At 38.5% G+C, this 21,064-nt stretch overlaps 1 protein-coding gene across 1 annotated transcript in view; it reads right to left on the bottom strand.

Moving 5' to 3' along the window:
• The window catches only part of MYO3A (myosin IIIA), a 282,509-nt gene extending 262,019 nt beyond the window's left edge, over positions 1-20,490 (bottom strand). The window contains exons 1-2 of the mRNA XM_030798007.1: positions 20,391-20,490; positions 18,891-18,977 (exon numbers count right to left, since the gene is read on the bottom strand). The gene's annotated coding sequence lies outside the window, so the exon portion shown is untranslated. The remainder of the gene's footprint in view (positions 1-18,890; positions 18,978-20,390) is intronic.
• Between the last annotated feature and the right edge of the window lie 574 nt (positions 20,491-21,064).

Consider the following 21,064-nt stretch of genomic DNA (forward strand, 5'->3'; position numbering starts at 1 on the left):
TTCTCTAGCCTATAAAACTAAAACACATAAATAAGTTCTTACTTATATGATCATGTAAGCCAAATAATTATTTTCAACATATATATTTAACATTTTTTGATATGTGTATTTGCCATAATTCTGAAAAGGTACTAGCAAAGCTACATTTTTAAAATGAATACTCATCTTTTTGAATAGATTTATTATATATTGAGCTTTTGATTTTTTTAAGATAGAAAAATTGATCATAATACAATGAAAAATGTATCTTCAGGATCTTCAGATTCATCTCAACAATTATTCTGCTTGTTTTTGTAAACATGCACCTAATTCTTCTTTAATAAAATAACCAAACTGGCTTCATGCTCATTCTAAAACATAGCAGGGCTGGTTTCCCATTGGGTTATCTGTGTTCCCTCTGCCTAGAATGCTCTTTCTCCAGATATTGACATGGGTCACACCCTCACTTCCTTCAAGTCTTACACCAGCCATCACCTCCCCAATAAGTCCCACCCTGATCATCTTACTTAAAATCCCAATCTGACTTCCTGCATCCTATCTTGCCTCCCAACTCCTTGTCTCACTTACCCTGCTCTATTTTGATAACAGTTATCACTTCCTAACACTCTACATAATTTCCTATAATTATGTTTTATTTGTTTTCTCCACTACCAGAATGTAAGCCCCTTGAGGCCTGAAATGTTTGTCCTGTTTTTTCACTGATGTACTTCAAAGACTTTAAAACCATGCCTGACACATAGTAGATAGTCCATAAATATTTGGTGAATATTAAATAGAAATGAATATAAAAGAGTACATAGAAAAATTTCAAATGATTTCAACAACCCATTTTATCATATATTTTCTAAAGAAATAATACCATCTTTGCCAGGCACGGTGGCTCATGCCTGTAATCCCAACACTTTGGGAGGTAGAGGTGGGTGGATCACCTGAGGTCGGGAGTTCGAGACCAGCCTGACCAACATGGAGAAACCCTGTCTCTATTAAAAATACAAAATTAGCCAGGCATGGTGGTGCATCCCTGTAATCCCAGCTACTCAGCAGGCTGAGGCAGGAGAATCGCTTGAACCCAGGAGGCAGAGGTTGCAGTGAGCCAAGGTCATGCCATTGCACTCCAGCCAGGGTATCAAAAGCAAAACTCTGTCTCAAAAAGAAAAAAAAGAAAAAAGAAAAAGAAAAGAAATAATACCATCTTATGCAACTTTTTTCAGAGAATAGAATAGAGGGAACATGTGAAAGTATCTATAATAAGACAGACTGTACAAAATCAGATAAATTTATTAAACAGAACCAAATGGAAATTCTGGATATAAAAAATAAAATAACTGAATTGAGAATCTTACTAAAGGAGTTCAAGAGCAGACTTGAATAGGCAGAATAAAATGTCAGTGAACTTGAAGACAAATTTCTTGCAATTATCATCTGAAGGGCAAAAAGAAAAAAGAATGAAGGAAGATAAACAGAGCCTAAGGGACATATAGAACGCCACCAACAAGACCAATATATACATTATGAGAGTTCAAGATAGAAAAGAGAAACAGAAAGGGGAAGAGAGCTTATTTGAAGAAATAATGGCCAAAAACCTCACAAATTTAAGGAAAGACATGGATCTAGAAATCCAAGAGGCTCACTGAATTGCAAAGCAAATCTTTTTTTTTTTTTTTTTTTTTGAGACGGAGTCTCACTCTGTCACCCAGGCTGGAGTGCAGTGGTGTGATCTTGGCTCACTGCAAGCTCCACCTCCCAGGTTCACGCCATTCTCCTGCCTCAGCCTCCTGTGTAGCTGGGATTACAGCTGCCCACTACCACGCCCGGCTAATTTTTTGTATTTTTAGTAGAGACAGGGTTTCACCGTGTTAGCCAGGATGGTCTTGATCTCCTGACCTCGTGATCCACCCGCCTTGGCCTCCCACAGTGCTGGGATTACAGGTGTGAGCCACCACGCCCGGCCTGCAAGGCAAATCTAAAGAAACCCATGCCAAGACATTATAATCAAGCTGTGAAAAGACCAAGACAAAAAAAAAAAAGGGAAACTTAAAAGCAGCAAGAGAAAAGCAATTTATCACATACAAGGGACTCTCAAGATTATCAGTGAATTCCTCAGCAGAAATCTTGCAAGCTAGAAGGCAGAGGGATAATATATTTAAAGTGCTGAAAGATAAAAACCTGTCAACTGAGAATTCTATATCTGGAAAACTATCCTTCAAAAATGAGAAAAAAATTAATTTTTGTTCCCAGATAAAAAAAATGGATGGAGTTCATTACCACTCCATCTGCCCTACAAGAAATGCTAAATGGAGCCCTTTAGGTTGAAATGAATGGATGCTAGACAATATCTTGAAGTCTTATGAAAATGTAAAGTTCTCCAGTAAAAGTAATTACATATAAAATTATAAAACCCAGTAGTATTGTAATTTTAGTTAATGCCACTTTTTTATCTTGAATTTCAAACACAAATACATAAAAATACTTACAAATCTATGTTAAATGGGGATACAATATATAAAATGTAATTTGTGACATCAATAACATAAGGTGTGGGGGCAGGGCTGTAAAGCAGTAGAATTTTTATAAGCAATCAAGTTAAGTTGGTATCAGTTTAAAATAAGTTGCTATAATTTCAGGATGTTATATATAATCCCCATGGTAACTACAAAGAAAATAAGGAAAGAATCAAAACATGTCATTACAAAATATACACTAAATACAAGGGAGATAGTATTAGAGGAAATGAGTAATAAAAACGTTGTAACATCGAAAAACAACCAAAAAATGATAATGGTAAGTTCTTCTCTATTGGTGTTTTAAATGTAAATGGATTAAACTCTCCAATCAAAAAACAGATTGGCAGAATGAATTTTATAAAGAAACACACCTGATGCAACTATATGCTGTCTACAAAAGACTTCAAGCCATAAACTTTTACAAGAGACAAAGAAGAAAATGGGAAAATGATAAAATGGTCAATTTGCCAAGTAGATGTAACAATTATACACATATATGTACCAAAATTTAGAGCTCCAAAATATATGAACAAACATTGACAGAACTAAAGGGGAAAAGAGGCAGCTCTACAATAATAGTAGAAGATTTCAATATCCACAATAATGGATAGAACAATGAGACAGAAAATCAGAAATAAATGACACGATCAACACTATAGACCAATTGGATCTAACAGACATACACAGAACGCTGCACCCAACAATGACAGAATACACATTTTTCTCAAGTGCACAGGAACATTCTTCAGGATAGACTATGTGTTTGACTGCATTACAAGCCTTAATGAATTTAAAGGGATGGAAAACATGCTAAACATCCTTTATGATCAAAATGTAATGAAACTAGAAGACTGGAAAATCCACAAATATATAGAAATTAAGCAGTACACTATTAAACAACCAATAAGTTATAGAAGAAATTACCAGAGAAAACTGAAAATATCTTGACTCAAATGAAAATAAAAATACAACATAGCAAAACTTACAGAATCCAGCGAAAGTACTGCTAAGAGATAAATTTGTTGCTCTAAAAGCTTAAATTTAAAAAGGAAGAAAAACATGAAATCAATGATGTAACTTTACACTTTAAGGAACAAGAGTAAGAGGAGCAAACTGAACCTAAAGGTGACAAAAAAAAAAAAGCAGGAAATAATGAAGATGCAGCAGAGATAAATAAAATAGAGAACAAAAATGTAGAGAAAATCAACAAAACCATGAGTTGATTCTTCAATACCTTTAAAACCTTTAAGCAGACTTACTAGGAGAGAGGACGTAAATAACTAAAGCAAGAAATCAAAGAGGGAAACTTATTACCAATTTCAGAGAAACAAAAATGATTATAAGAGAGTACTATTAACATTTGTATGCCAACAAATTGGATAAACTAGATGAAATGGACAAATTCCTAGAAACACACAATTCACCAAGACTGAATCATGATGAAGTAGAAAATCTGAATAGAGGTATCACTTATAAAAGATATTGAATTAGTAATCAAAAACTTGTCTACCACAATAACAACAAAATTTCAGGACCAGATCACTTTATTGGTGAATTCTACCAAACATTTAAAGAATAATTAATGACAATCCTTCTCAAACTCTTCCAAAAATATTAAAAAGAGGGAACACTTCCTAACTCATACTATGAGGCCAGCATTATCCTGACACCAAAACCAGACAATGGCACTACAAGAGAATAAAACTGGAGATGAATATCTCTGTGAAGATTGATGCAAAAATCCTCAACAAAATACAGGCAAACTAACTTCAACAGCATATTAAAAGGATCATACAACATGACCAATGGAGATTTATTTCTGGAATACAAAAATGATTCAACATATGAAAATCAACAAATGTAATATGCCATATTAGCAGAAGGGGAAAAAACACGTGATCATTTAAGTTGATGCAACAAAAGCATTTGACAAAATTCAACACCCTTTCAAAATAAAAACACTCAACAAACTAAGAATGGAAAAAACTACCTTGACATAATAACCATTTATAAAAAGCCTATAGCTAACATTATATTCAATGGTACAAGACTAAAAGCTTCTTTCCTAAGATCAGGAACAAGACAAAAATGTCCACTTTTACCATTTCTATTCAACATAGTACTGGAAATCCCAGTCAGAGCAATCAGGCAGGAAACATAAATAAAAGCATTCAGACTGGAAAGAAAGAATTAAAATTATCTTTGTTCACAGACTATTTGATCTTATACGTACAAAATCCTAAAGAATCACACACACACACACACACACACACACACACACACACACACACAAATGTTAGAACTAATTAATGGATTCAGCAAAGCTGCAGGATACAAAATTAACATGCAAAAATCTGTTGTTTTTCTGTACACTAACAATGAACAACCAGAAGAAGAAATCAGGAAAAATTTCATCTACAATAGAATCAAAAAGAATAAAATACTTAGGAATAAACTTAACCAAGGAGATGAAAGACTTGTGTATTGAAAATTACAAACATTGTTGAAAGAAATTAAAGAACACACAAATAAATGGAAAGATATCTGTGTTCATGGATTGGAAGATTTAATATTGGTTAAATGTCAATATTTCCCAAAGTGATCTATAAATTCAATGCAATTGTTATCAAAATCCCAATGATGTTTTTTGCAGAAATAGAAATAAATACATCCTAAAACTCATATGGAATCTCAAAGGATCTCCAGTAGTCTTGTAAAGAAAAACAAAGTTGGAGGTTTTATACTTCTTGATTTCAAAACTTACTGCAATGCTACAGTAATCAAATCATTGTGGTACTGGTACATATAGACAAATAGAGTGAAATAGCCCAGAAATATAGTCAAATGATTTCCAACAATAGGGAAAAAACAGTCTTGTTAACAAGTGGTGGTGGGAAAACTGGATATCCACATGCAAAAGAACATTACTGTTAGATCGTATACAAAAATTAACTCAAAACAGATCAAAGACTTAAACATAGGTGCTAAAATAATAAAACACTTAGAAGAAAACATAAGGGAAAAGCTTCATGAAAATGGATTTGGCAATGATTTCTTGGATATGACACCAAAAGCACAAGCAGAAGAGAAAAAATACATAAATTGGACTTGGTAAGAACCAAAACTTTTGGATATCAAGGGACATATAAAACATCAACAAAAGAGTGAAAAGACAATCTTCACAATGAGAAAAAAACACTTGCAAATCATATATCTGACAAAGGGTTAACATACAGAATATATAAATAACTCTACAACTCAAAAAAAAAAACAACCCAATTAAAAAATGAGCAAAGCATTTGACTAGAAGTTTCTCCAAATAATATATACAAATGGTTAATGAGCATATGAAATGATGTACAACATCCTAATAATTAGGAAAACGCAAATCAAAAAGTCACAATGAGATACCACTTCATGCTCATTAGAAGTTATTATTTAGAAAAAAGAAACCCAGAAAGCGATGTCAGTGTTGTTAATGTTGTAGAGAAATTGGAACTCTTGCACATTGCTAGCAGGAATATATTACAGCTGCTGTGGAAAATAGTACAGCAGTTCTTCACAAAAGTAAATATAGACTTACCATAGGATAAAAATTTCACCTCTTGAATATAAGCCAAAGAATTCAATCAAAGGGTCAAAGAGATATTTGTACACCCACATTAATGGCAGTATTATTCACAATAGCCAAAGACAGAAACAACCTACATGACCACTGACAGATGGATAACAAAATGCTGTATACACCTACAAATTATTAATTGGCTGGGCGCGGTGGCTCATGCCTGTAATCCCAGCACTTTTGGAGGCTGAGGCAGGCAGATCACTTGAGGTCGGGAGTTCAAGACCGGCCTGGCCAACATGGCAAAACCCCATCTCTAATAAAAATATAAAAATCAGCCAGGTGTGATGGCACATGCCTGTAGTCCCAGGTACTCGGGAGGCTGAGGCAGAGGCATCACTTGAACCCAGGAGGCAGAGATTGCAGTGACCTGAAATCGTGCCACTGCATTACAGCCTGTGCAACACAGAGAGACTCCATCTAAAAAAAAAAGAAAAAAGAAAGAAAGAAAAGAAAAGAAAAGAAATATTACTCAGCCTTAAAAAGAAAGGAAACTTGACACATATTACAACATGAATGAGATGGATGAGCCTAGAAGACGTTATGTTGAGAAAAATAAGCCAGTTGCAAAGGGAAATATTATATGATTCCACTCATATGAGGTGTCTAGGATAGTCAAATTCAAAGACAAAAAGTAGAATTGTGGTTGCTAGCAGCTGGGGTAAGACAGAACAGGAATTATTGTTGAATGCAGAGTTTCAGTTTGGGAAAATAAAAAATTTCTGGAGATGGATGGTATTAATGGTTGGGCAACAATGTGACTGTACTTAATACCACTCAACTGCACATTTAAAAATAGTTTAAAAGGTAAATTTTATGTAATGTATGTTTTATCACAGCAATATAATTACCCAGAATGTAATACAGGGGGTCAAAATCATAGAAAAATGTGAAAAACAAGTTGAAAGATATGGAGAGGAGAATGGGATGATCAGGTTGCTCTCAGATCCATGCATGATCATCCATCTCCTGAATCTTGGGGACTGACATCTCAAAACCGTATTTCCTACACTCCTTGTCCAGCTGGCTTCCTGCCCTGAGAAATTCGGCCAGTGAGTCCCAAGTAGGGAGAAGGGAGAAATCAAAGTATTTTTCCTTTGCTTTCTTTGCTTTCTATGGTGATGTCTCCATCAGTTGCTGTGGCTCTCTATGGTCCCTGGTCCTGTAGGACAGAAACCATCAGGGTTCTAGATAGCCTCAGATTCTGGGTTCTGCTAAGACTACCTCCTGCAGCCTGAGAAGCGACAACAGTTTTTTTGCTACTGTTAACTTTTAAATTGCCTCACTATCCCCTATTTGGCTTTCAGATATGACAAACATTTGTCACTAATTCTCCATATTAAATTCCTTCTGTTGAACTATATGGCATTAACTCTGTTTTCTTGACTGACTCAACCTAATACAAATCTAATCAGAATTTGAGAAGAAAATAAGAGAATGGAGAAAAGGCAATCAATAATGACTGAGAGGTTTCCAAAATAGTTGAAAGGTAGAACACTCCAATTCAGGAAAATTCGAATAAGATAAATAAAAAGAAATCCATACATATATACCACAATGAAACTATACAGCATCATCAAAGACAATAAGAAGTTCTTAAAGTCAACCAGATAGAAAAGAGTTCTTACATACAGAGGAAAATAATTGGAATGATTGCTGGTTTTTCAAAAGAAGGCAGTAGCATAATATATTCAAAACACTGAAATAAAATAATTGTTAATCTGAAATTAACAAAAGTACCCATAAAAGTATCTTTCAAGATGAAAGGCAAAATAAAGGTATTTTTCAGAAAAAAAAAAGTTTAACACCACTCACCCCTGAGAAAGAGCACTTCTAAAGGATATGCTTCAAGAATGATAATGATCCCGCGAGAAAGGTCTAAATTACCAAAAACAGCAAAGAAACTGTATATCTAAACTAACACTAATTGTAGGATAAATAATGGGCTAATTTGGACAAGATTGAACAGTAATAATCAAAAGTGGAAATGTGACAGGATTTCAAATGTTCTGAGCTCCTCATATAGTTCAGGAAGCAGTTAGAAATAACTTTAGACTTTAAAAGAAAAATAAACATGTCAAATACTTGTAACAGTAGAATCTCAAATTACCAGGTATAGTCTCCAAAATACTAGAGGAAAAAAAACCTGACTTTACAAAAGTCATTCAATTAAAAAATTCAGGAAAGGAGAAAAAAGGAAACATAGAAAAAGCAGTAGAAATAGAGAGCATAAAATAACAAGTGGAAATCATTATAATATACCAGTAACCACAATAATTATAACTGGACTACACTCACCAGTGAAAAGACAGAAATTGGTAGCTATGGGCTGTTTGAAAGACATCCACCTAAAACCTAAAAAGAGAGAAAAGAATGGAAGTACAATAATGGTACCATGTAATCCTCAATTAAAGAAAGTGATGTGGCTAGCTCAGTATCAGGCAAAATATATTTTAAAGCAAAAATATTTATTAGAGGCATGATGGCCACTACATAGTAATCAAAGACTTAATTCATCAAGAAAATATAAAAACTCAAAACAGAACCCCAAAACATGTCAAAGGCTGAAAGAAATAAATTCACAATTTTAATGGGAGATTTTAACATATCTTCTCAGTAATTTTTTGATTAACAAATGTTTGTAAGGATAAATAAAATTGAACAACATAATTAACAAAGAGAATTTAATGGATATGCCAGAATACACATGAAATCCTACATACAAAAAAGAATAGATACGCTCTCTGAGCACATATGATTGCAAGGCAATTAAGTAAGAAATTAACTACTGCAAGCTACATTCTTAAAAAATAAGCTACATAATTGCATACCTTAAAAAGGCACTAAACAATTTAAAAGTCAGAGAGTAAACATAATGAACATTTTAAAATAGACTTAGAACTGAATAATAATGAAAATTTTACTCATCAAAATGTATGACCAGCAACTAAAGTAGTGCACAGAGAAAATATATAGCCTCAAATTTTACATTAGAAAGGAAGAAAAGCTAAAACTATATAAAACCAATGACAGTAGAAAAAGAGGAGAGAAGAAGGGTAAAAATTAAAGAAAAACATTACAGGAAAAGAAAAAGACAGACTAGGGGATTCATAAATATAATAGTTCTTTAAAGATAATTTTTTTTTAAATAGGGAGATCCTTGTCAAGATTGATCAAGAAAAAACTAGCAAGAAAGAAGGTAGAGATGTGCAACATTAAGGATGAAAAGACTAACAAATTAGAGCAGAGACTAAAAAGATAATTTTATATTAATAAATCTAAAACCAGATTGGATGGACAATTTCCTAGAAATATTACAGAAGGAAAAAAAAAGAAAAATAAAAGCTATTTTTCTTGAAATGATTGCATTCATAGGTCTTCATATTTTAACTCCAAACACTTAATTCTTTACTCATATAACCTCTAAGGAGAGTACATAAGTTAAACAAAAAAATCGGGGGGGTGGAGCCAAGATGGCTGAATAGGAACAGCTCCGGTCTCCAGCTCCCAGCCCGAGCAACACAGAAGACTGGTGATTTCTGCATTTCTGCTTGAGGTACCGGTTTCATCTCACTAGGGAGTGCCAAACAGTGGGTGCAGGACAGTCGGTGAGGCGCACTGTGCGCGAGCCGAAGCAGGGCGAGGCACTGCCTCACTCGGGAAGCGCAAGGGGTCAGGGAGTTCCCTTTCCTAGTCAAAGAAAGGGGTAACAGACGGCACCTGGAAAATCGGGTCAGTCCCACCCTCATACTGCGCTTTCCCAACGGGCCTGGAAAACGGCACACTAGGAGATTGTGTCCCGCACCTGGCTCGGAGGGTCCTATGCCCACAGAGTCTCGCTGATTGCTAGCACAGCAGTCTGAGATCAAGCTGCAAGGCGGCAGCGAGGCTGCCCGCCATTGCCCAGGCTTGCTTAGGTAAACAAAGCAGCCAGGAAGCTCGAACTGGGTGGAGCCCACCACAGCTCAAGGAGGCCTGTCTGCCTCTGTAGGCTCCACCTCTGGGGGCAGGGTACAGACAAACAAAAAGTCAGCAGGAATCTCCAGAGACTTAAACGTCCCTGTCTGACTGACAGCTTTGAAGAGAGTAGTGGTTCTCCCAGCATGCAGCTGGAGATCTGAGAACGGACAGACTGCCTCCTAAAGTGGGTCCCTCACCCCTGAGCAGCCTAACTGGGAGGCACCCCCCAGTAGGGACAGACTGACACCTCACTCGGCCGGGTACTCCTCTGAGACAAAACTTCCAGAGGAACTATCAGACAGCTGAATTTGTGGTCTCACGAAAATCCGCTGTTCTGCAGCCACCGCTGCTGACACCCAGCCAAACAGGATCTGGAGTGGACCTCTAGTAAACTCCAACAGACCTGCAGCTGAGGGTCCTGTCTGGTAGAAGGAAAACTAACAAACAGAAAGGACATCCACACCAAAAACCCATCTGTACATCACCATCATCAAAGACCAAAGGTAGATAAAACCGCAAAGATGGGGAAAAAACAGAGCAGAAAAACTGGAAACTCTAAAAAGCAGGGCACCTCTCCTCCTCCAAAGGAATGCAGTTCCTCACCAGCAACGGAACAAAGCTGGATGGAGGATGACTTTGACGAGTTGAGAGAAGAAGGCTTCAGACGATCAAACTACTCTGAGCTACGGGAGGAAATTCAAAACAATAGCAAAGAAGTTAAAAACTTTGAAAAAAAATTAGAAGAATGGATAACTAGAATAACCAATGGAGAGAAGGGCTTAAAGGAGATGATGGAGCTGAAAGCCAAGTTTCGAGAACTACGTGAAGATTGCAGAAGCCTCAGTAGCAGATGCGATCAACTGGAAGAAAGGGTATCGCTGATGGAAGATGAAATGAATGAAATGAAGCGAGAAGGGAAGTCTAGAGAAAAAAGAATAAAAAGAAATGAACAAAGCCTCCAAGAAATTTGGGACTACGTGAAATGACCAAACCTACGTCTGATTGGTGTACCTGAAAATGACGGGGAGAATGGAACCAAGTTGGAAAACACTCTGCAAGATATTATCCAGGAGAACTTCCCCAATCTAGCAAGGCAGGCCAACATTCAGATTCAGGAAATACAGAGAATGCCACAAAGATACTCCTCGAGAAGAGCAACTCCAAGACACATAATTGTCAGATTCACCAAAGTTGAAATGAAGGAAAAAATGTTAACAGCAGCCAGAGAGAAAGGTCGGGTTACCCACAAAGGGAAGCCCATCAGACTAACAGCTGATCTCTCGGCAGAAACTCTACAAGCCAGAAGAGAGTGGGGGCCAATATTCAACATTCTTAAAGAAAAGACTTTTCAACCCAGAATTTCATATCCAGCCAAACTAAGCTTCATAAGTGAAGGAGAAATAAAATACTTTACAGACAAGCAAACGCTGAGTGATTTTGTCACCACCAGGCCTGCCCTAAAAGAGCTCCTGAAGGAAGCACTAAACATGGAAAGGAACAACCGGCACCAGCCACTGCAAAATCATGCCAAATTGTAAAGACCATCGAGGCTAGGAAGAAACTGCATCAACTAATGAGCAAAATAACCAACTAACATCATCATGACAGGATCAGATTCACACATAACAATATTAACTTTAAATGTAAATGGACTAAATGCTCCAATTAAAAGACACAGACTGGCAAACTGGATAAGGAGTCAGGACCCATCAGTGTGCTGTATTCAGGAAACCCATCTCATGTGCAGAGACACACATAGACTCAAAATAAAGGGATGGAGGAAGATCTATCAAGCAAATGGAAAACAGAAAAAGGCAGGGGTTGCAATCCTAGTCTCTGATAAAATAGACTTTAAACCAACAAAGATCAAAAGAGACAAAGAAGGCCATTACATAATGGTAAAAGGATCAATTCAACAAGAAGAGCTAACTATCCTAAATATATATGCACCCAACACAGGAGCACCCAGATTCATAAAGCAAGTCCTGAGTGACCTACAAAGGGACTTAAACTCCCACACAATAATAATGGGAGATTTTAACACCCCACTGTCAACATTAGACAGATCATTGAGACAGAAAGTTAACAAGGATATCCAGGAATTGAACTCAGCTCTAAACAAAGTGGACCTAATAGACATCTACAGAACTCTCCACCCCAAATCAACAGAATATACATTTTTTTCAGCACCACACCACACCTATTCCAAAATTGACCACATAGTTGGAAGTAAAGCTCTCCTCAGCAAATGTAAAAGAACAGAAATTATAACAAACTGTCTCTCAGACCACAGTGCAATCAAACTAGAGCTCAGGATTAAAAAACTCACTCAAAACCGCTCAACTACATGGAAACTGAACAACCTGCTCCTGAATGACTATTGGGTACATAATGAAATGAAGGCAGAAATAAAGATGTTCTTTGAAACCAACGAGAACAAAGACACAACATACCAGAATCTCTGGGACACATTCAAAGCAGTGTGTAGAGGGAAATGTATAGCACTAAATGCCCACAAGAGAAAGCAGGAAAGATCCAAAATTGACACCCTAACATCACAATTAAAAGAACTAGAAAAGCAAGAGCAAACGCATGCAAAAGCTAGTAGAAGGCTAGAAATAACTAAAATCATAGCAGAACTGAAGGAAATAGAGACACAAAAAACCCTTCAAAAAATTAATGAATCCAGGAGCTGGTTTTTTGAGAAGATCAACAAAATTGATAGACCGCTAGCAAGACTAATAAAGAAGAAAAGAGAGAAGAATCAAATAGATGCAATAAAAAATGAAAAAGGGGATATCACCACCGATCCCACAGAAATACAATCTACCATCAGAGAATACTACAAACACCTCTATGCAAATAAACTAGAAAATCTAGAAGAAATGGATAAATTCCTCGACAAATACACCCTCCCAAGACTAAATCAGGAAGAAGTCGAATCTCTGAATAGACCAGTAACAGGTTCTGAAATTGTGGCAATAATCAATAGCTTACCAACCAAAAAGAGTCCAGGACCTGATGGATTCACAGCTGAATTCTACCAGAGGTACAAGGAGGAACTGGTACCATTCCTTCTGAAACTATTCCAATCGATAGAAAAAGAGGGAATCCTCCCTAACACATTCTATGAAGCCAGCATCATCCTCATACCAAAGCCAGGCAGAGACACAACCAAAAAAGAGAATTTTAGACCAATATCCTTGATGAACATTGATGCAAAAATCATCAATAAAATACTGGCAAACCGAATCCAGCAGCACATCAAAAAGCTTATACAACATGATCAAGTGGGCTTCATCCCTGGGATGCAAGCCTGGTTCAACATACGCAAATCAATAAATGTAATCCAGCATATAAACAGAACCAATGACAAAAACCACTTGATTATCTCAATAGATGCAGAAAAGGCCTTTGACAAAATTCAACAACCTTCATGCTAAAAACTCTCAATAAATTAGGTATTGATGGGACGTATCTCAAAATCATAAGAGCTATCTCTGACAAACCCACAGCCAATATCATACTGAATGGGCAAAAACTGGAAGCATTCCCTCTGAAAACTGGCACAAGACAGGGATGCCCTCTCTCACCGCTCCTATTCAACATAGTGCTGGAAGTTCTGGCCAGGGCAATCAGGCAGGAGAAGGAAATAAAGGGTATTCAATTAGGAAAAGAGGAAGTCAAACTGTCCCTGTTTGCAGATGACATGATTGTATATCTAGAAAATCCCATTGTCTCAGCCCAAAATCTCCTTAAGCTGATTAGCAACTTCAGCAAAGTCTCAGGATACAAAATCAATGTACAAAAATCACAAGCATTCTTGTACACCAATCACAGACAAACAGAGAGCCAAATCATGAGTGAACTCCCATTCACAATTGCTTCAAAGAGGATAAAATACCTAGGAATCCAACTTACAAGGGATGTGAAGGACCTCTTCAAGGAGAACTACAAACCACTGCTCAATGAAATAAAAGAGGATACAAACAAATGGAAGAACATTCCATGCTCCTGGGTTGGAAGAATCAATATCGTGAAAATGGCCATACTGCCCAAGGTAATTTATAGATTCAATGCCATCCCCATCAAGCTACCAATGACTTTCTTCACAGAATTGGAAAAAACTACTTTAAAGTTCATATGGAACCAAAAAAGAGCCCGCATCGCCAAGTCAATCCTAAGCCAAAAGAACAAAGCTGGAGGCATCACGCTACCTGACTTCAAACTATACTACAAGGCTACAGTAACCAAAACAGCATGTTACTGGTACCACAACAGAGATATAGATCAATGGAACAGAACAGAGCCCTCAGAAATGATGCCGCATATCTACAACTATCTGATCTTTGACAAACCTGACAAAAACAAGAAATGGGGAAAGGATTCCCTATTTAATAAATGGTGCTGGGAAAACTGGCTAGCCATATGTAGAAAGCTGAAACTGGATCCCTTCCTTACACCTTATACAAAAATTAATTCAAGATGGATTAAAGACTTAAATGTTAGACCTAAAACCATTAAAATCCTACAAGAAAACCTAGGCAATACCATTCAGGACATAGGCGTGGGCAAGGACTTCATGTCTAAAACACCAAAAGCAATGGCAACAAAAGCCAAAATTGACAAATGGGATCTAATTCAACTAAAGAGCTTCTGCACAGCAAAAGAAACTACCATCAGAGTGAACAGGCAACCTACAGAATGGGAGAAAATTTTTGCAACCTACTCATCTGACAAAGGGCTAATATCCAGAATCTACAATGAACTCAAACAAATTTACAAGAAAAAAACAAACAATCCCATCAAAAAGTGGGCAAAGGACATGAACAGACACTTCTCAAAAGAAGACATTTATGCAGCCAAAAAATACATGAAGAAATGCTCATCATCACTGGCCATCAGAGAAATGCAAATCAAAACCACAGTGAGATACCATCTCACACCAGTTAGAATGGCCATCATTAAAAAATCAGGAAACAACAGGTGCTGGAGAGGATGTGGAGAAATAGGAACACTTTTACACTGTTGGTGGGACTGTAAACTAGTTCAACCATTGTGGAAGTCAGTGTGGCGATTCCTCAGGGATCTAGAACTAGAAATACCATTTGACCCAGCCATCCCATTACTGGGTATATACCCAAAGGACTATAAATCATGCTGCTATAAAGACACATGCACACGTATGTTTATTGCGGCACTATTCACAATAGCAAAGAGTTGGAACCAACCCAAATGTCCAACAACGATAGACTGGATTAAGAAAATGTGGCACATATACACCATGGAATACTATGCAGCCATAAAAAATGATGAGTTCGTGTCCTTTGTAGGGACATGGATGAAACTGGAAAACATCATTCTCAGTAAACTATCGCAAGGACAAAAAACCAAACACCGCATGTTCTCACTCATAGGTGGGAATTGAACAATGAGAACTCATGGACACAGGAAGGGGAACATCACATTCCAGGGACTGTTGTGGGGTGGGGGGAGGGGGGAGGGACAGCATTAGGAGATATACCTAATGCTAAATGACGAGTTAATGGGTGCAGGAAATCAACATGGCACATGGATACATATGTAACAAACCTGCACATTGTGCACATGCACCCTAAAACCTAAAGTATAAAAAAAAAAAACAAAAAACATTCTCTCCAAGTTCTTTATCTCATAATACTTCATATGTAATGACCAAATCTATTGGTGGAAGTGGCTAGAAACCCACCTTAGTAATAACTGCTTCATAAGTGAACATGGGCACATTTCCTTTTTTAATATAATGCAAATATCAATAAATTTAATCATTAACTTTCCAAAATACATGCAGAGAGCACGACTTTTTAATGAAAATACAAGTCGCCTCACTGATATAGAACATGCTAAGAAGGCAGCAGATGGCTTTACTCAAAACCAAGCAATATTTGAGTATCACAAGTCTCACTTTTATAAACATTCATCATGTATATTCTTAGAATATTATTCACAGATCCTTCCCTTTATGGACCCACTTCTATCAAGCTGCTTACACTGCATCACGTAAGGATTACATCAGATTCAAAAGAAGTTGCTGCCTATGATGGAAGAAACACACTGGAGTTTCAGCTGGTCAACTATAGAATTTTGTCTCTGTCCTCAGAGTAGCCAGAAAGAACTCAACATAGAAATCAGATCATCTTATTTTCCTGCTAAAAATCCCTCAAAATCCACATTCTTTACCATGTTCTCCAGACTCTGAATGATCTGGCCATTTCTGACTTTCCTGTGTTCTCACCACTCTCAGTGACTTCAGCCTCAATTGCCTTCTGATGGTACTTAGAACATTGTTAAACCCTTTTCTGTCCCAGGACCTGCTATTGTCTTTGCCTAGATGCTTTCCCTCAGCCTCTATCAGACTGGTTTGAAATTCTCTCATACATAGTCACGTATCAGCAGGACCATACACAGTTACTACATCCATAAATCCAATATCCCTGATTTTAATTTATTCTATAGATTATTCTTCTGGGATGATCATGAAAATAATAAAACAAAGCCCTACTGGTTCAAAGAAATCTACAAAAAATTAAATTTGCTGTGTAAAACACTAGTCTGAATCACCAAACAAGTTTCGGGTGTCTCCTTTCTTACAGAACATTAAAACACAGGAATTGGTCTAGCTTAACTGGTCACAGAAATCTGGTCTAGCTTAATTACAGACAAGATGAACTGGACACACATTCTTTCCAGCTTTCCAACAACAGTATAGTTTAAAACAGACCTTGTCCAGTTATATGTATGCTCTATATTGAATGAGCCATAACCAATGTTTTGTTTCCTTCAATTTGCTTAAAAATGTTTTGCAGAGAGGAAATACAAAATCTGCTTAAATACTTTTGTACATGTATTCAGTTCTCCACCATTCATTTTCTCCCTTTATAATTATGGGGATAAAAGTACTTGCTTAAAATAAATGCTAGAACCAAAAGAAAGGCTATAATTTCCTTAAAAAAAAATCTCCATCTTTAAAAGGTGGTATCAGTGAGCCCCCAAAAAACTTTAAGTCACCAGATCATTATTTTAAGTTTTAGTATAAACCTATAAGTCAATGTCCGCAGCTGTAAAATGGGATAATAATGCATGTCTGAACAAATTCTCAGAGTTGATATAAGCATCACCTCAGTTTTATGAGGAACTGCTTTGTAAATTGCAATACAGGATTATTCTCCTTTTCAAAGGATGACAGTTAAGCTATTGTGTGGGCCACATAATTAACTGTTCAAGTTAGTAAGGAATATTTCCAGAGTCCGAAATCACAAACTCAAATGTCTGCAGGAGTGAAGGACGTAAAATACATGAGTGAAGCAGGTCTTGATGAAATAAAGGCAGAGGGTGGCAGCAATGTGGCAAAGTGGAGAATGTATACGTGGGCAACTCATCCTGGCTTCTGCCATGAACAGTTGCAAGAGCTATCTTGCCTGGTCCTCCATTTTTTTCAGGAGAAGCCAGGACTCCAGGAACTTACACAAAATTTACTAATTTGAAAATATTGGTAAGTAAATCAATTATTTTAAAGTACTGAGCTGACCCAAAGAAACATTTCTAAAGGCCAATTTCAGGCTTGAAACTATCAGCATACTACTTCTATATGAGGTTCTGCATTTTTTATCAAGAAATGATCTATAAATATAACTATATCAACATTGTCTAATCACCCTCAGATACCAGGAAAAATGGATATTAACAGTGGCTAGTTTTTTTTTTAACTGCTTACCATATTCCAGGTACCTACTGTGCTTAAAGTTTTACATGCAGTATGTCACTTAATTCTCAGGAGAAGCCCTTTAGAAAAGCATTACTGTAACCCATATTTTCAGAAAAGAAAGCTGAAGATTAGAAAGTTTTTAAGGTCATAATGTTTAAGTTCATGGTAGAAATTAAGTGTCCAATGATAGATGATTTCAGTTCAAAAGAGTAATGCTTCCCAACTTGAGGTTCCTAATTCCCTATGTGTCGCCAAAGTAGTAAGAGATCGCCTGTGAATCAGTTTGAAAGCTTATCAGAAATCTTCTTTTTACCCTCTAATGAATAACTGAGTTTGTTTCCTATTACTAGGTTAAGGGAGTTTGTTTGTTAGGTACAATCATTCAAATTATCAATTCCCAGACAAAACTAATGAAAGGATACTTGTTTGTGAAAAGAAAAAGAAAACGCAGCTGGAAATAACACTGCAGAAATTATTTATATAATAAACATTTTACAAACTTTATATGATTTATATAAAAGAACTATACATTCTAAAGGGTATTTCAGCCTCAAAATATTTATTTATCAAAACCACTTGTAGCAAATAATGGACCTTCAAATATTTTGGATTTGACAGAGAAAGTTATTTTTCAAAGAATATATGCAAAAAAAAATTAGGCTGTAAAGATGCAGTAGAAAAAGGACAAGATGATGCTATCAAATTATGTGACATGACCAAATTTTAATATATGTATATATACACATATATACTAAGTTGATATTAAAGATTACCAAATTGAATCTTTTAGTTTGCATTTTCGTCCCCAAATAATAATTTTAAAGGACTAAGACAAATGAATGTAATTTTTCACATGCTAGACATCCCATCAATATATTCATAAAACCCACGTTATCTTTGAAAGCTTATGCATCTGTAAATTTTCCCATTTTAAAAGAATTATCTTTTATAATGTAATAAAAATCAATATGGTACAAATAACATGCACCCCCATTTATCTGTCAAAACTTGGCACTTGGGTTCTGGCAAACCCAGAACACTTGTCAATTTTATCACCTACCGTTAGCAAAGCTTGAAAATAAGGCATAATAATGCTCAGACGCCAAGACTTTGAATACCGTGTCCAGGCTGCACTGGGGCCCTGGGCCTGTAACCCAAAACAAAAAGATCATGGCTTTATGGGAGTAAACATTCAGGATCTGGGGGAAATAATCAGAAGTTGAACTTAGAAACTTCTAGGTAGAAGGGCAAGACAAATAGTTTATTCCCCAGTAATTAAGTTTTCGCACTTTTACACAATGAACAAGGAGCTCAAAGCCCCTCATTTCATATGCTGGCATTAGACAACTCTCAAGCTACCAGATCCGTGTGAATTATAAAAATGCTTAAGAGGCTTTAAGTGCACCTGTACAATTAGTTAATTCACCAAGAAAACTAGAAACAACCAGAAATGAAGATTCTTTGAGTTTTCAAAAACGCTTAGTGGGTAGGGTTCAGTGGCATTACAACAGGTATTTCAAGGCTTATGGCCAATTTCCATTCTAACAATAATAATTAAACATTTTTTCTGGAAGGGGGATAGTAGCAAGGTGCGAATTAGCAACTACTTGGAGAACAGAACAGAGCTGTTGGTGAGCAGAGTTGAAAGGACATACTTTCCTAGTAGGTTTCTCTATTTCTCAATAATGATCATACTTTTCTTGTCTGCTTTCTCCTTAAAAGGAAAACTCCTTTACAGATGCATTTGGGGTTGCAGGGAGCCCAGCTCCACCGACCTGCTTGTTCCGAGAAATCACCCAGAACGCAGTTCCCTCAGGGACGGGCCGATCCAGCGCCACCTGTGGGCGGCGCCGCCAAGCCCGCGAGCGCCACAGGTCTCCGAGGCGACACCCGCCAGACTCGGCGCCTCCTCCTTCCAGTCCCCCTGCAGGGCCCCCTAAGTTCTCGCCCCTTGTTACTCTTCGAGGTCCTCCCCTTACGTTTCTTTCCCAAGTTCACCCCTCAAGATCTTCCTTCACCCCTCACGCCACCCTTCCAGTTCCCTGTTTCCCCCTCACGTTCACCCCTCCCGTTCCCTCCTCAAGTTAATTCCTCACGTTCCCTCCTCGAGATCCCCGCTCACTATCCCCTCGCGTTCCCTCCTCGGGTTCACCCACAAGATCTTCCCTCAAGTCCACCCCTCACGTTCACCCTTCCCGTTCCCTCCTCCTGGCTCCCCTTCGAGTTCACCCCCCGCCCCCGTTTCCCCCTCAAGTTCATCCCTCTTCTTCTCCCCTCGAGCTCTCCCATCCAGCTCGTTCAAGCCTCACATTCCCCCTCTCGGTTTCCCGCTCCACTTCTCCCCTCGAGTCCCCTCTCTCACCCCAGGCCCCGACAAACACACAGGTCCTCCGGATCTGACCTGGGCGGGCGGGCGGTCGCGGCGGCCTGGCGCTCAGGGAGCCCCGGGCCCGCCCCGCAAGCCCCGGGGTCCAACGAAGCGGGGCCTCCTCCAGCGACGCGCGGGCTTCGCTACCCACCGCCGCCCCACGCCAGTCCCCGGCGCTGCTCCGACACGTACCTGGGCGGGAAGCCGGGCGCCTCCTTACTTCTTTACGGGGACGCTGGCTATGGGCGCTCCCTCGAGGGGCGGACAGGGGCAGCCTAGCCGGGGAGGAACTGGGCCGCCTGCAGGGGGCGGGCCGAAGGTCGGCGGGAGGATCTGACCCGGGCTAACCGCACCGAAGGCGCCCCTTATCGCGGCTCGCAGGGAATATTCTTCCTCTCGCTGCGCTCTCCACCGCCCGCAGGTGGAGGCCGCGCCATCTGCCCCATCCAGATCCTCGCAGGGCCCTTGGCTGGCTGCCGAGGGGCTTCCCGGGACTCCGGCCGCGCCTCCTTGGCCCAGAGTCCGGCGAGAAGGGAGTGGCGGCCCCTGGATCCTGGAGCCCTCACGGACTGGCCCAGTGCCTGGAGCAAATTCTGCTTCCGGCCCCGCGTAGTATCTTCCTCCCGGGAACTTCCCCACACTAAGAGGGTCTCGGACCCGGAGAATGTAATGGGTTTCAGGTCCAAGAGGGATAGTGAGTGGCTAATGAGATCGCTCCCAGGGTCCAGTTCCCTTTTGCAGACTGCTAAGGAGGTTGGGGCTGGGGCTGAAGTCAAAGGCAGGAACTTCTACCCTCAGGAGGCAGCCTGTTAGTCACCAACCCTCTACCTGGTCCTTTGCAATCCTTTCCAGACCTTCTGTGGTCT

This window comes from Nomascus leucogenys, chromosome 18 (assembly GCF_006542625.1).
Source record: "Nomascus leucogenys isolate Asia chromosome 18, Asia_NLE_v1, whole genome shotgun sequence".
In the NCBI taxonomy this organism is placed as follows: Eukaryota; Metazoa; Chordata; class Mammalia; order Primates; family Hylobatidae; genus Nomascus; species Nomascus leucogenys.